This window comes from Ambystoma mexicanum, chromosome 3p (assembly GCF_040938575.1).
Source record: "Ambystoma mexicanum isolate Mex_15411 chromosome 3p, UKY_AmexF1_1, whole genome shotgun sequence".
Lineage (NCBI taxonomy): Eukaryota > Metazoa > Chordata > Amphibia > Caudata > Ambystomatidae > Ambystoma > Ambystoma mexicanum.
The window spans coordinates 994,961,753-994,977,486 of NC_090925.1; the positions used below are offsets into that span (position 1 = coordinate 994,961,753).

At 46.1% G+C, this 15,734-nt stretch overlaps 1 protein-coding gene across 2 annotated transcripts in view; it reads right to left on the reverse strand.

Annotated features, from left to right (window-relative positions):
- The window catches only part of DHX35 (DEAH-box helicase 35), a 2,070,470-nt gene that overhangs the window by 261,538 nt on the left and 1,793,198 nt on the right, over nt 1-15,734 (reverse strand). The window lies entirely within an intron of this gene.

Here is a 15,734-nt window from a genome sequence, read left to right on the forward strand (position 1 = left end):
ACCTCCGGGCAATCCCTGAGGAGGTGTGTTTCTGACGCACAGTACATACACAAGCCCTTTTCCTTCCGTCGGTTTCTTTCTGTAGTTGAAAGAGGACCCCTGGTCGTACCAATCTGCATGGGTTCTTCGCTAGAGCGATGTGACCCCTGGGTAGAAATAGGTGACGGTCCAGGGATAGAAAGAGTTCGGTTTTTTCTTTTCTCAAATCGTCTTTCCATAAGTCGGTAATCTATCTGCAGGACTAAAGTGTACAAGTCGGTTAATGTAGCCGGTCTAGGAACTCGTGCCAATTCGTCTTTCAGGTCGTCGTGCAGACCTCTTCTGAATGCCGTGTATTGCACTGTGTCTGGCCAGCCCACTTCCGCCGCCAGCTTCTTAAAGTGAGAAATATAAGACATTAAGTCCGTCGAACCTTGTTTAATATCAAACAAGGCTTCTCCGGCAGAAAATCCAATTTCTTGTCTTTCAAAGGTTTGGCGCAGCAGGGTTGTGAAGGCATTATAGTCTTGTAAGACAGGATTGTTGGACGTGACCAACGGAGTTGCCCATGCAAGGGCATTTCCGATCATGTTGGATATGAGAAATCCCACACGAGTGCGATCAAGAGCATAGGTAGTAGGTCTGAAGGTGAAGTATATCATGCAAGCATCCAGAAACTCCTTAACCTTTTTGGGTGAGCAATCAAACTTTCCTGCTGCCAAGGACAATGGTGGTAAATCCGTCTGGTGGGCTTCTCTGGCGACTGCCATTTGACGGAGAACAGCGTTCTCTGCTTTAACTCCCTGCAGTTCGATGGAAAAGTTCTGTACAGCGTTTATTAGCTCCTGGACTTGTTCTGCCGTGGCCATCTTTAGGCGTTGCAATCTGTCAGTGGTGGAGCTCACCTGTATCTCGGTGTCTGATTCGCTGGAGGATAATTCCGATCCGGGTAGTTCTGTTGTCTCTTCGGAATACCCTTTTTTAAAGAAGAGATAGGGTCTGTTTCGGGAATGCGCCACAATGGTTGCTGTTAGGAAACAGACTGCAAGAATTTATGGCACCTTTCCTCTACAGCCCGATATGGGGGAAAAAAGCCATCGGCATAAAAAAACCCCAGTAGTATTCAACTCTGATAACAGAAAGAGGAGGCGTGTCCGAGTCTTGGTCTTGAGATTCCGCAAACAGTAATTAAACTTAGGCTGAGCCGGAGAATTCCTAGAATGTTCAGTAGTAGAGGCTGGGCAGGAGTTTCCCAAGTAAGTAGACTGTATAACCAGGAGCTGAAGGATTCACAAAGCACCTGATATCCAGATGGAAGGTAAGTCTGTGACACAGGAGGTTAAGGAGGAGGGGCTTCAAGTAGCCGAACAGACGGAGCGAGTATCACTGAAGGAAATACGAAAGCAAAAGAAGGAATAAAGAAAAGAAGGAAGAAAATGGACCAAGAGAAAAACTCACCGAGCCGTTATGAAACCGGAACCTTAGAAACAGGTATGAACACCGGATATCGTGAAAAAGTAAGCAAAGGAGAAAGAGCAGGGGGAAAGAATAGGAGACGGTAAGGCGGTAAAGACGGCAGAAAAACGCCGGTAGCAAGAAAAGTTATAGAGATAGACCAAGCGGAAGACAGGAATAAAACGGAAGGTAACCCAGAGGATTACTAATGAACGAAAGGTGCTGAAAGTCAGGAGGACAAAGAGGATGGGAATCAGATGGGAAGGCAATGCAGGAGGGGAGAGAAATCCGAGGCTGGAAAACGCTGGGAGCACTGAAGTACAGGGCTACCGTGGAGCGAGGAAACAAAGATAGTCGCAACGCACTGAGGGGGCGTGGCTAACCTCGTTATGAATGTTCCGAAACGTAACTACTAGAACGGCGCTGGAGGTGCCGTAATGTGTAGTTTAATGGTGCTTCCATCGGGACCAAAACTTCCAGCCTCCAGCCCTCATGACACCTATAGAGAGCGGAAGTACAGACACCCCCCTCCAGTCTTTACACTGGTTGCAGCTGTGGGATGCTTATGGTTTTAAGAATCAATGTATAACCGTGCCACTTACAAAATATCTGCACTTTGTTAAATTAAGGTTTAGTTGTGTACAAGATAACTGCATTACAAGCAATGGAGTCTATTGCACTCCAGAGTGCTTGTGAAGCCAGGGAGTTAGACTTTGTGGATAAGTCTAGGGCTGAGCCGATAGCTGCCCTGGTGGACTACAGACTGATGGTGAAACTCTTGAAGGGGGGGGTGCAACCAATGAAGACTCTGCCCCTGGGGTTTTTGCTGAATCTGTTTCTGGGAATGCCACCATTCCTGTGGCCTCCGTTCCAAACCCCAGCAATTCCTTGGAGCTTGAGTTATTAAGTTATTAAGGATGAAATTGACCTTTGAATACCGCAAGTTGGAAATAGAAGCTGAGCTTAAGAAAGAGGAGCTGGCACAGCTAGTGGAATTCAAGAATAGGGATCTTGAACTCAAAGACAAGGACACTGAATGTCAGAGAATCCAGCTAGAGAGAGCTAGAGTGGAGACTTCAGCTAAACCCAGTGAGAGTGTCAGGTCCCCAGCCACCAAGTTTATGAAAGATTTGGTTGGTGTGTTTTTGGACGGTTCAGATATCCTCCAATGGATTGAAGCGTTTGAAATGGCTTGTGCCATTCATGATGTTGATAAGAGAGATTGGGCCAAGTGTTTGTTAAGCAGAGTGCCTCAGACTGGATATGACTGTATTCTGAAACTGAGTGTGGAAGAAAGGGGTCAGTATGAGTGCATTAAGTCTGCTTTGATCGCCAAGTTTGGCAAGACACCTACCCAATACCTTAAAAGGTTCAGGGAATTTAAGAAAAGAGAATGTGTCTTGGGTTGACTGGGTGAGAGCTGCACATATGAATATGATGGGGTGGATTGATGGTTACAAAGTGAAAACGTTTGTTGAATTGTCTCACCTTTTGTTTTTTGAGCATTTTTCTGAAGCCTGTTCACCAGAGCTGCGTCAGTATGTTGCTGACCAGAACATTTTGGATCCCTTTAAGATGGCTAGGTTGGCTGACAAGTGGGTCTCCCACCGGGTGTCCCCTAAGTGGGAAGGACAAGGAAAAGGGGACCTCTCAGAAAGCTGAGAAGTCCTAAAAGCAGTCACAGTCGGGTAAAACCAAAACCTTCCTCTCCTAACCAAAAATCTAGTGGGGATAAGTCATCTGTGGGTGGGAATAAGAGTAGTGGTCCCTCTGCTTCAAAGAAGGCTCCCAGTGGTTCTAGTACCATACCCCACACTCCTGGCACCTGTTCAGGATGTGGGGCTCTGGATCACAAGAAGGGTGACTCCAAGTGTGAAGGTAATGCACTTGGAGTACAGGCTGTCAGCCTGACCTACCCTTACCCCATGTCTGAGGTGGAGGCCACTGTCCTCCCGTCCTCTACAGGGATCACATTTGGTGCTCCTGTAGAGATTTCCTTAGTGTCCCTTGGGGCCTAGGACCAGTACGCAGAAGTACTGGTGACTATCCCACAGAACATCCGTAGACTTTTGAGAAGTGTCCTCTTGAATGGCCAGCATTCTACTGGACTATGTAGGTGCTCCTCTGAGAACCACCAGGTTAGCTGGTGGGCCTCCCAAATTATCGCCTGTAGCCTTAGTCACCCTCATGATAGGAGACAAGACAGCAAAGCTTCCTGTCCTGGTTCAGGACATTGTCCCTGCTAACATTCTGTTAGGTAATGATCTAGTAGAGTTGGGATTGATCTCAGATGGTCTTCCCATGACTGCTGCTGCAGTCACTAGGTCACAGGTGACACAGGGTCTGGCTGTGAGTCAGGAACCCGAGCCTAAGGCGAGGCCTAAGGCAAGAAGACGGAAGACCAAGAAGGTCACCTCTGTGAAGGGGGCTCCTTCTCTTCCTGCTGTTCCTACAGCACCCATTGGGATCCATACTCCGGACGGGCTGGGTCCAGTGGAAAACCCAAAGTCAACTCCTGAGGGAGAAGAGGCAGAAGACTCTCCTGTGGGAGAGCTTCTCAACCCGGAGGACCACCCCGACCTTCAATGATTGTTAGCTGAAGGGGGACCCTCCCGGGCGGACATTTGTAAGGGACAGAGAGAGTGCCACTTTCTCGAGGGTCTGAGGAAACAGGCCCTGTCCCAGGTGCAAGGAGAAGTGCCTAGGACATTCCGAATCTATTGGGAGGGTGAGCTCCTTTTTAGTGAGCCCACTAAGCCTGAACCGGGTCAGAAACAGATGTCCCTGAACCGGGTGCCATCAAGAGGTTGGTTGTACCCCAGGTTTACAGGCCCTTCGTACTGCAGTTGGTGCATGAGGTGCCCTTAGCTGGTCATCTTGGTAACAAGAAGGCGAAGCAGAGCTCTCTGCCCATTTCTACGGGCCACGGATGGGAGTAGAAGTGAAGTCCCACTGCAGGACCTGCCCAACTTGTCAGTTGTCTGGCAAGACTGGAGGCAGTGTCATTGCCCCACTGCAGCCATTGCCAGTGGTTGGCACACCGTTTGAGAGGGTGGGCATCGACATTGTCGGTCCCCTTGACCTTACCACTTGAGGTGGACATCGCTTCATCCTGGTCTTGGTTGATCATGCCACCAGGTACCCTGAGGGTTTACCCCTTCGGACTGTTACTGCCAAGGTGGTTGCCAGGGCTCTCTTGGGCATTTTTACCCAGGTTGGATTCCATACGGAGGTTGTTTCTGACAGAGTATCCAACTTCATGTCTAGTTACATGAAAACCATATGGAAAGAGTGCGGGGTAACCCACAAGTTCTCTACCTCCTACCATCCCCAGACCAATGGTCTGGTTGAGAGATTTAACAAAACTCTTAAGGGCATGCTATGCACTTTGGAAGAGCCCCTAAGGAGGAAATGGGATCTCCTCCTGCCATGCCTGCTGTTTTCTTACAGAGAGGTACCTCAAGAGGTTGTCGGTTTCAGCCCCTTTGAGTTACTCTTTGGACATCCCGTGAGGGGGCCCCTTGCCTTGATCCGAGAAGGTTTGGAAGCCACCCCTCCAGGTCCCGCCAAGCAAGTGGTGGACTATGTATTAGGCCTCAGACGGAGGATGACACTGATGATGGGTCAAGCAACAGCGAATCTCAAGGCCAGCCAGGAATTGAATAAATACTGGCATGACCTTAAAGCCTCGCAAGTGGATTGGACTCCGGGACAGGAAAGCCTTGTGATGGAGCCTACCAAGCCTAGAGCTTTGGCAGACAGATGGACTGGACCCTTCAGGACCATCCCCAAGATGGGCAAAGTCAATTATCTGGTTGACATGGGTGTCCCTGGGGTAGCCCCTCAGGTATTCCATGTTAACAGGCTCAAGCCTTTCCACAGGCGAGCAGAAGTCTCATGTCTCTTGATAGCTTCAGAGCAAGAAGAGGATGAGAGTGAGCCCCTTCCTGATTTGCTGCATAGCAACCCACAGGATGGCTCAGTGGAGGGAGTACATCTCTCTCCCGATCTGACGACAGAGCAGCAGAAGGCCTGCAGTGCTTTGCTCCGGCAGTATGCCTCTCTGTTTTCACTGACACCAGGCCTTACACATTGGTGTAGGCACGTAATTTACACTGGTGACAGTGTGCCTGTCAAAAGCAGGTGCTACCATATGTCAGATACCGTTAAGAACCACATCCAGGCTGAGGTCGTCAAGATGTTGGATCTGGGTGTTATTGAACCCTCAACCAGTCCCTGATCCAGTCCAGTGGTCCTTGTCCCCAAGGCAAGTTCCCAGGCCGGTACCAAGGATTGGAGGTTCTGCGTGGACTACCGCGGAGTCAATGCCGTCACCAAAACTGACGCGCACCAATTGCCCAGGGCTGATGAGCTTGTGGACACCATAGGTGCTGCCAAATTTGTGAGCACCTTTGACCTCACCTCAGGCTATTGGCAAATAGCTCTGATGGACCATGCCAAGGAAAAAACAGCGTTCTCAACACCTGAGGGATTCTACCAGTTTAGGGTCATGCCTTTTGGGTTGAAGAATGCCCCTGCCACCTTCCAGAGATTGGTCAATCATGCACTCAGTGGGCTGGAGGCCTTCTGTGTGGCCTACTTAGACGATATTGCAGTCTACAGTTCCACCTGGGAAGAACATTTGACACATCTGGTAAGGTGTTGCAGGCCTTGAAAAGGGCTAACCTCACTATCAAGGCCACCAAGTGCCAGATAGCTCAGGGGAAAGTCACATATCTTGGTCATGAGGTAGGAGGGGGTCAAATCCAACCTCTCCCCAATAAAGTACAGGATGTACATGACTGGGAGACTCCCACTACTCAAACCCAGGTGAGAGCCTTTTTGGGCCTCACTGGGTATTATCGCAATTTCATGGCAGACTATGGAACCATAGCTGCACCCCTGACAGCTCTGATCTCACCCAAAGAGTCTAGGAAGGTTAATTGGACTGAAGACTGTCAGAGGGCCTTTGATGGCTTGAAAGAAAGTCTATGTAGGGCACCTGTGTTGTGTGCGCCTGGCTACAGCAAACCCTTTATCGTCCAGGCGGATGCCTGCGACACCGGAATTGGAGCGGCCTTGTCCCAGTTAAGATGACAAAGGGAGGGAACACCCGATCATATTCATCAGAAGACAACTCAGGGTACAGTATTTAGGTGGGCTACTGTTGAAAAGGAGTGTTTCAGTATAGTTTGGAGCCTTAGGCGTTTTAGGCCCTACCTTAAGGGGTCTACCTTCAAGGTCCAAACAGATCATAAGCCCCTGAAGTGGCTTATGCAGATGAAGGGTGAAAACCCGAAACTGCTCATTAGCCTGCAAGGGCTAGACTTCACCATAGAGCATAGACCAGGGAACAGTCACGATAATGCAGATGGCCTTTCCAGAAGGTATGCTGACCGTCTGGATGAGGGTGTCTATCTCGTGAGAGATTAGGCACCCTAACCTCAGTCTGGGAGGGGCGACTGTGATGATGGAAATGCATTGGGGGGACAGGGCCTCCCTGTCCTTGTCCTGTAGTCCTTTTTCATTGATGTTCTGTATTATTTTCTGCCCAGGAGTCCATGGGGGACTCCTGGCAGGGCAGCTCATCCTGTTTTTGGTGTACAGACCCATGGGATACCCTTATGGCACCCATGGGTGGGGGTGCAACCCTGTCCCACTAGTGTATGTTTTTGGGCACCTGTATGTGGCCCACAGAGCAGGATATGGGCTTGTGGCAGCTCCATGCTGAATTTGACGGGTGCTCTGAGTATCCTCCATTTTGGGATACCCAGGCCCTGCCATTGGAATCAGTTGATTCCTGATAGGAAAAAATATGGACCCTGTGGCCTCTTACTTTCTATTACCCGTTACCTTGTTTTCCCAAAGTCCTGGGAAGCCCTGACTCTGTCCCTTCCCCCTGACTGGCTGTTGGGTGAAAGTTCCATATATGGTGGTGTTGTGAAGTCAGGCCAGACTGGCTGGAGCCTTCCCAGTGACTGTATGTTGTGGGTACACCCTGTGGGTGGTACCTGGGTGAAAGGAGTGTGTGACCAATATGCACTTCCTGTTGTGGATGTCTGGTTTCTGGTACGAGAGACAAAGACTGAGACAGCCCTGCCCGAAACTGGCATGAATGCAGTGTGTAGTGTTGAATGGCTGGGTACTTGTCCCAATCCACATTCCTTGTTGTGAGCGTCTGAAAGGGAGGAGTATGGCCTGAATGCACTGTATGCCTGATTGGCTGACTGGCTGCATGAATACCCTTCTGTATGATTGGCTGCTGAGTGTGACCCAGCAGTGTGGATGTGAGACAGAATAGTATATCTGGGGACCTCTCACCACTGGAAATTGTTCAGAAGCTGAGTTGACACTTGAAGAGTAACTGGAACTGCTTATCCTCGACGCCCAGCTGGAAGAAGAAGACCTGCCGCTGCATTTGCTTCGACCCGATCCGAAAGCTGTTGAGTTCGTCGAGGACTGATCCGAGAGAGGACCTGGTTAGGTGCACTCTTCCCGTGCACCGAGGGACCATCGAGCACCACTAACCTTCGCCGGAGATCCCTGGAAGTCAGACCCTCGAAAGGCTGCCGACCCGAGACGGGGACCACCGAGGAGAACAAAGTGAAGCACCCAGACCTCGACGCCATCGAAGTCCATTGCTGTCGACCATGGTTCGGAGTATCGCCGTAAGCACTAGAGGCCCGTCGAAGCCGTGTTGCCCAGAAGAGGGGACCGCTTGATGCCGTGCTGCCGACGACCGGAGCCGCCCGCTCCTTTGCTTAAGACTGTTGAATCGAAGGACTCCCTTGTCTTCACCGTCCGACCGCTTTATCCCGCCGGAGACAGTCGAGGACGCCCATGCGCCGAGGAGAATCCGCCGGTGGCTTTCCCGCCACCCGTAGACCACAAAGTCTTTGACGACTCGACGCACTTGTCGGGCCACAGTTCTTCAGAAACTCTTTGCGGTCCTGAACTATCAATCACAGAGGTGTCCCGCACAACTCATCCACGCAGGACGTCGCCGACGAGCACCGCTTGGATCGACGCCGTGGTCTCGACACCCTCGAACTTTTCATCGACGCCAAGTTCACCTTCTTCGACACCTCTCAACGATCCGTGGCTCCTGCTTTAAAGGGAGTCACTCAAGAAGGATCCATCGACGCCCCTTCGAAGAACTCTGCTCCACCAGGTACAATGGGGGGAGGGGGGTAGAAACATTATAGAAGGAAATAAGACTTATAGAACAATATATGGACTGGGCTTGTGTTATATCTTTATTTTACAGGTTGCCCAGGTGGAGGGATCTCCACACAGAACTGTGTTTAACGGTAGAGGCCAGTATTTTGCCAATTGTTCTAACCAAATGCTATCCTCCTATTTTCTATTGTTGGTTGCCTTTATTAAGTGATCTGTGCGACATTTGACCAGAGTATAGTTGATGCACTTTCATGAGATCTGATAATAATTGCGGTACCACTTTTCTGAGCACAAAGTGAGTTATTGAGATAGTGTACATAACCTTGAATATTAATTATATAAAGACTGTGTTGTAACTAATACAGTGTGTGGACATTCCTTTGTGGGGGCTTGGGGACTACACTGTAATTAAGAACCAGCCTGCATCCCCTCCTGAGAAGCTAAGCCTTGATTGCTCGACTACGTTACCAATAATAGAGAATCTTGGCAGGGGTCCTCTGTGTCTCTCCTCTACCATATAGAGAGCGGAAGTACAGACCCCCCTCCAGTCTTTACATGTGGGATAATGAAAAGAAAGAGGTGTTCACCAAATGATAAGTCAGGGTTGTATGGCTGGGTCTCCTTTACCCACGGTTTTAGAAAGGGACAAGGCAGGGGGCAGAAAGTTAAGGTGGCTCTAGCTGAATTTCAGGGGTTTTGTTGCGTTGAATTCTCACCTCAACGTCAGTACAAATAAAGGTTTTCCTTGAAAATAAATAAATAAATAAATATATATATAGAGAGAGCGAGAAAGAAAGAGCGAGAGAGAGAGCGAGAGAGAATGAGAACCAGAAGGAGGAGGTGGACTTCGGGATGTCATATTTAGGCTGTTTTATTTATCTAAAAGAAAAATGCCTATCTGTCCTAATTGCTAAGAGGGATTTCCCCGACTATGAATTAAAACCAAGGGTGCTCGTCAGTCCAAAACCTATCCAATATCTGGCCCCCTACCACATTAAGAAAACTGAAATTTAGCCAAGCACCATGGCCTCAGGTCAAGCCTTATCCAGCCATCCTTGCTGGGATTACTCCCAGGGCAGGGTTCACAGTTCACCAAATAAATATTCCTGACTATTCACCAAATCAAACTCTTTCAGGCTCCTCATACAAAGTTGCAAGTCTCTGTAAAACCAAATGTCTCTTGTTCATTAAGGTGATAGGATCCCACCTAATTGGGGCCTTTTCTTTCCACCCCTATGTTGGAGTCTTGACCAGACTCATTGAACCCTCTAGGTTCTCTTTTCTTTATCAGTTGTATAAGATTCCTTGTTTACCCAAGGCTCTCCAAACCACAATGGGTTTTTGGCTGTGTTCGTTTTTGTGGTGCGATTGTTGGCCTCTGACAATGTTCATAACTCTGGTTTCTCGGGCTCCCATAAACCTCCTTATTGGGTTTCTCCTTTGTGTTGCAACCTGCTTGCTTCACTACTCTCTGGGCAACCCTGGTACTTTCTTGGTTGTCAGATGTGCTGCGGGATGGCACCGCAGCGTGGACGTTACGGCTCGTTCCTCTCTTTGTGGTCTCTGCCATATGAGTGTTTGCTTCTCAGATTCTGCCGTCTCGCCAGCTTCATCGGCCCCCATACCCCAAACTGAGGATTTGTTCCACCGCTCTGGTCTCAGCATTCGTTTCCAGTCCCCAGGCCAAACATGGCTTCAACCTGGTCATGCCATCAGGTGAGACGGTTCTTGCATCCTCATCTCCTTCACGGCAGTATCGCTGTGCTGGGCGCCGGCTGTTAGGCGTCTCTCACGATCCCCCTCTGCTCTTCCACGCCACAGCTCGCTCCAATGGTCTAGAGTAGCTGCGCCCCTCCAGGACGTGTGCCCGTCAGAGCCTTGACTTTGCGTAGGACTCCTTTTCCTCCATTCAAGCTTGCTCTTCTCTTTATTCTGGCTGACATATTTCAAAGGGGTGTGTTGTGCATCACCAGCTGCTGAGCTCAAGAGTTGCTTTCAGCATTACCTTAAGCCAATGATAGAGAAGCAATGTCATTATGTTTTGAATGCCACACAGACATGTCAACAGTCTCTTTCACTCCCATAAATGCTGGCACTCCTTATAGGGAATTCCTTATTGGAATAGGAGTCCTTGTCCCCTAGAGGGGAGTCAATCTCAGTGAGGTCCTGCTTTCCCAGACCCCTAGGGTGGGTCTGGCTTAGCGAACTCAACTACCTAGCCTTAAAAAGGGTGGCTCAACTCTGGGAAGAAGGGATGAATTGCCCAGAATCACCACAATATAAAGTAGAAAAAAGGTGACTTACAAGGGTAACATTTGTCAGGCTTTCTCAAATCTGATGTTGTCCCCGGAAGCTGCTGAACCCCCGCAGTCCCCTTTGGATGCTAACCTCTTAACTGGTATCAAACAGTTCAGTTGAGAGCACCCCCAAGGGAAAGGGGGAAAATGGGACAAAATAATAAACTTCAGGTTTTGCTCGGCTTCTTTATCTGTCAACCTGTTGGTGAAAATAACAACAAATTCACTTTAGTCACTAACCTTTGAATTCCTTGGCTCTGACTTCTCGTTATAATATTAAGTAAATAAACACGCCACCATACCTGATTATCCTCTGTGAATAACTTAGAGGACGTGTAAATTCAAATGAAGAAAACAGAAAAATAGAGTCTCAGATGCTCTTACTAATTTCTTCAATTCGGTTGTGAAAAAGCTGCTAATCTCTCTCAGTTTAATGAGTTAATCTTCAAGCAGTTCCAATGTCATTTACCCAAACAACCCGCTGGAAATATTATACATGTAGTTTGTATTGATGATTTCTCGCTGCTTCAATACCAATTCCAAAAATGACACTCTGGCTATTCAAGTCAAAATGGTTTGTTTCCTGAATATATAAAAGTGTTCATTAATTGGATCTTTTGCTGGCAAAGATGATCGCTCATAAAAGAAGCGTTCTTTTAACCAGAATATGCGCATGCGTGAAGATATTGTTTACTCCTTCTAAAATGGAAGCGCACAAAAACAAGGAAAAGAGTTCAAAAATGAAACTGGCATGGGCGCATGCGTAAATGAATAGTATACCACTCTTCTTAATATGAAGTGTTCAAACAGGAAGGAGAAAGTCCTCAGTTCCGGACACTAATCCTTGAAGAGGCAGCCCAGTGATGATCACGCGCCAGGTTAGAATGTTAGTAAATTAAACATAACGCTTCAGAGTCGCATGGCTACCACACTGTCACTTGCGCAGACAGTGTAAGATTTCTAACGCTAGTCCGACGCTAATAAAAGCACTGTTACCAAAAAAGGGTACAATACTCAATATTTTATACGGCCGAAAAAACACACGACGCTAAAATGATAAACAGACCTCCACACTCCAACTAGCCAATTGCAAAAAATGTGACGCAGTTCAGTAAATTTAAATACAGTTCTAGAAGTTCAAAAATAGATTCATGAAAGAACGAAATGAACTACTATTTTAACAAAAACTAATAAAAACAGGAACAAGTTAATTAATGGAATTAATATTTAACTCCTGCTTGAAAATCACAAAGATCCATAAAAGATAATGAATTCACTTAGCTTGCTTCTTTCTTTCACCGGAACGTTTTCTAAGTTTCTTCTTAAATCTCCAACACTTTCCAGAACCAAAATAACTAATTTTAGGCACAAGGGCCTAACTAAAGTTTTCTAAATCTTAAGAGCTTCAAACATAGGACCTTCCAGCTGGGCTTCTGACAATGAAAGGCGGTTTAGAATGTTCCAACAATGCCTTTCTGTTACTTCTGACCAATCACTGATCCTTTTGGAAGTCTCCATTTTGACTTGGGAAGCTCTCCACACTCTGCACAGAAAGTTAAGGCCCAAACCATACTTTATGTTAATCATATCCTCATTCTACCACATTCAACCAAATCCCACGAAACCTGACAGTACCCCCCCCTTAATGCCCTGTCCCAGGGCCAATTTTAGAAGGATACTTTCTATGAAATTTTGAGACTAATTGTGGTGCATGCACATTCACCTCGTCTTCCCATGTACGTTCCTCAGGTCCGAAACCTTCCCAGTCTATTAAATATTGTAGTTTCCCTCTTAACCTCCTGGAATCTACAATTCTTTTCACCACAAACTCTTCGGATGAATTCTCTAACTGAACTGGTGAAGGTGGATGTACAACTCTAGTCCCCGGAATCACAGGTTTTAATAGACTAATGTGAAAAGTTGGATGTATTTTCAAGGAAGTAGGTAGTTTTAACCGTACTGACACTGGATTGATTATCTTTTCTACTTTAAATGGACCTACAAAACGTGGAGTAAATTTGTTTTTGCCCTTAATTCTCAAATGTCTCGTCGAAAGCCAAACCAAGTCACCAACCTTATATTTAGGACCCAACCTCCTTTTTTGATCTGCAAATCTTTTGTACTTCTGTTTACTATCGAAAAGTACCCTTTTTGCTCTTTCCAAATTTTTTCTCATAGTTTTTAATCGAACCTCAACTCCAGGATTTTCTGACTCTTCAGTAATTTCAAAACTTAAAAACCGTGGGTGAAAACCTCTTCCAAGATAAAATGGAGACATGTTAGTTGAATCTTTAGCACAATTATTATAAGCAAATTCGGCAAGCCAAATCAAATCCACCCATTCTTCCCCTGCCTGTAGATAACACCTCAAATACTTCTCCAGTTCTTGATTTACTCTTTCTACTTGTCCATTGGTCTCGGGATGATAACCTGATGATAAACTGACTTCCACACCCAAATCCTTACAAAAAACCCTCCAAAATCTAGAAATAAATTGAGGACCTCTATCTGAGATAATTTGATTAGGCAGACCATGCAGTCTAACTATTTCTCGCAAAAAGACTTTGGCCAAATTGTCTGCAGTAACCTCTCCCTCCATTGGAACAAAGTGAGCCTCTTTTGACAAGAGGTCCACCACAACTAGAATAGATGTACAACCCTTGTCACAAGGAAGATCTGTAATGAAGTCCAGGGAAATTGTATGCCAAGGACGAGGTGGAATAGGCAACGGCTCCAACAACCCGACTGGTTTTCCGGTTTGACTCTTCATTTGAGCGCAAATAGCACAAGTTTTTACAAAATTTAAGATGTCCTGACGCATTTTTTCCCACCAGAAGCTCCTCCTGACCAATTCTAGCGTCTTTCTAAAACCTGGGTGTCCGGACAGCATAGATTCATGACAGTCTCTTATTACTCTCTCTCTCAATTCCAAAATAGGTAAGTAAAGTTTATTTTCAAAGAACGGCAATCCTTTCTCAATTTTTCGAACCGGATCCTTTCGGACCCATTCCTCCATTTGTGCAATTGACATGGACTTTCGAACTTCTTCCTCAACATCCTCAATTTTCTGTATTCCGGCAGAAATAAAACAGCATGGATCGATAATGGATATCATCTCCTTTTCTGATTCCATCTCACTTCCAGGAAATTGACGTGATAAAGCATCAGCCTTTCCATTAAGCCTACCTGGCTTAAATGTCACTACAAAATCGTAATCAGCAAAGAACAATGACCATCTTAACTGCCTTGGTGTGAGAGTCTTGGCTGATTTCAGAAAAAGCAAATTTCTATGGTCTGTTAACACAGTCACTGTATGTCTTGCTCCTTTTAAAAAATGCCTCCACTCTTCAAAAGCAAACTTGATTGCCAATAATTCTCGATCTGAGATCGTATAATTTTGTTCTGCCATAGAGAATTTTTTAGAATAGTAAGCCACTGGATGAAGTTGTCCGGTCTCTCGATGTCTCTGAGAAAGAACAGCCCCCATGGCAAGATTCGATGCATCCGCTTCTACATAAAAAGGCTGAGATGGATCTGGATGAATTAAAATAGGGGCCGAACTGAACCTTTTCTTTAATTCTTGAAATGCCTCCTCTGCCTCTGTCGACCACACAAATTTGGCACCTTTCTTTAAAAGTTTTGTTATGGGAGTAATCAATCGAGAAAATCCTTCAATAAATCTTCTATAAAAATTCGCAAAACCTAAAAAGCTTTGAATTTCTTTTACTTTCGTTGGTGTTGGCCAATCCGTGATGGCTTGAACTTTGTTCGGATTCATCTCCAATCCCTTGGGAGAAACAATGTATCCTAAAAATTCCACTGAATTAGTATGAAACTGAGATTTTTCTAATTTAGCAAACAAATGATTCTCTTTGAGTCTTTGTAGAACCTTTCCCACATGAATTTTATGCGACTCTAAATCCTGAGAATAAATCAAAATATCATCAATGTATACTACTACGAATATATCTAAAAAATCTCTTAAAATTTCATCCATAAAGAATTGAAAGGCAGCTGGAGCATTGCATAAACCAAAAGGCATCACCAAGTACTCATAAAGCCCAAATCGGGTTTTGAATGCCGTCTTCCACTCATCACCCTCCTGGACTCTCACCAGATGATAGGCACCACGTAAATCTAGTTTGGAAAAAATTGTGGCTCCCTGGACCTGATTCAAGATTTCCGAAATTAGAGGGAGAGGATACTTGTTTTTGATTGTAATTCTATTCACAGCTCTATAATCAATGCATGTTCTGAGAGACCCATCTGGCTTTGGTACAAAAAATAATGGAGATGCGGCTGGAGATTGAGAATGACGAATAAAACCTTTAGCCAAATTTTCTGCAAGGTACTCTTTAAGATAATCATTCTCCTTTTCAGTTAATGCATACACTCGACTACTTGGTAAAACCGCCCCGGGCTCCAAATCAATTTTACAGTCAAAACTCCTATGTGGAGGTAATTCTCCTGCCTCCTTTTCATCAAACACCTCCTTGTACCCTTGATAACACTCCGGAAGATGTCCTAACACCGCTCCTATATTATGTCCTGTAATACCTGCATCAGTCAGAAAAGAGGAAACTAAACCTTGTGTTTCTTCCCTCCCAGGATTACCTTTCAAAAGGCAATTTTCTAAACAGAAACTAGACTGTAATTCTACCACTCGTCTACTCCAATCAATGTGAGGATTATGCAAGGTTAGCCATGGCATGCCTAAAATTATTTTCAAAATTGGTGTATCAATTAAATCAAATGAGATTTCTTCTCTATGACCTCCAAATAATTCCATAACCAAGACACCAGTTTCATGAGTTATAGGACCTG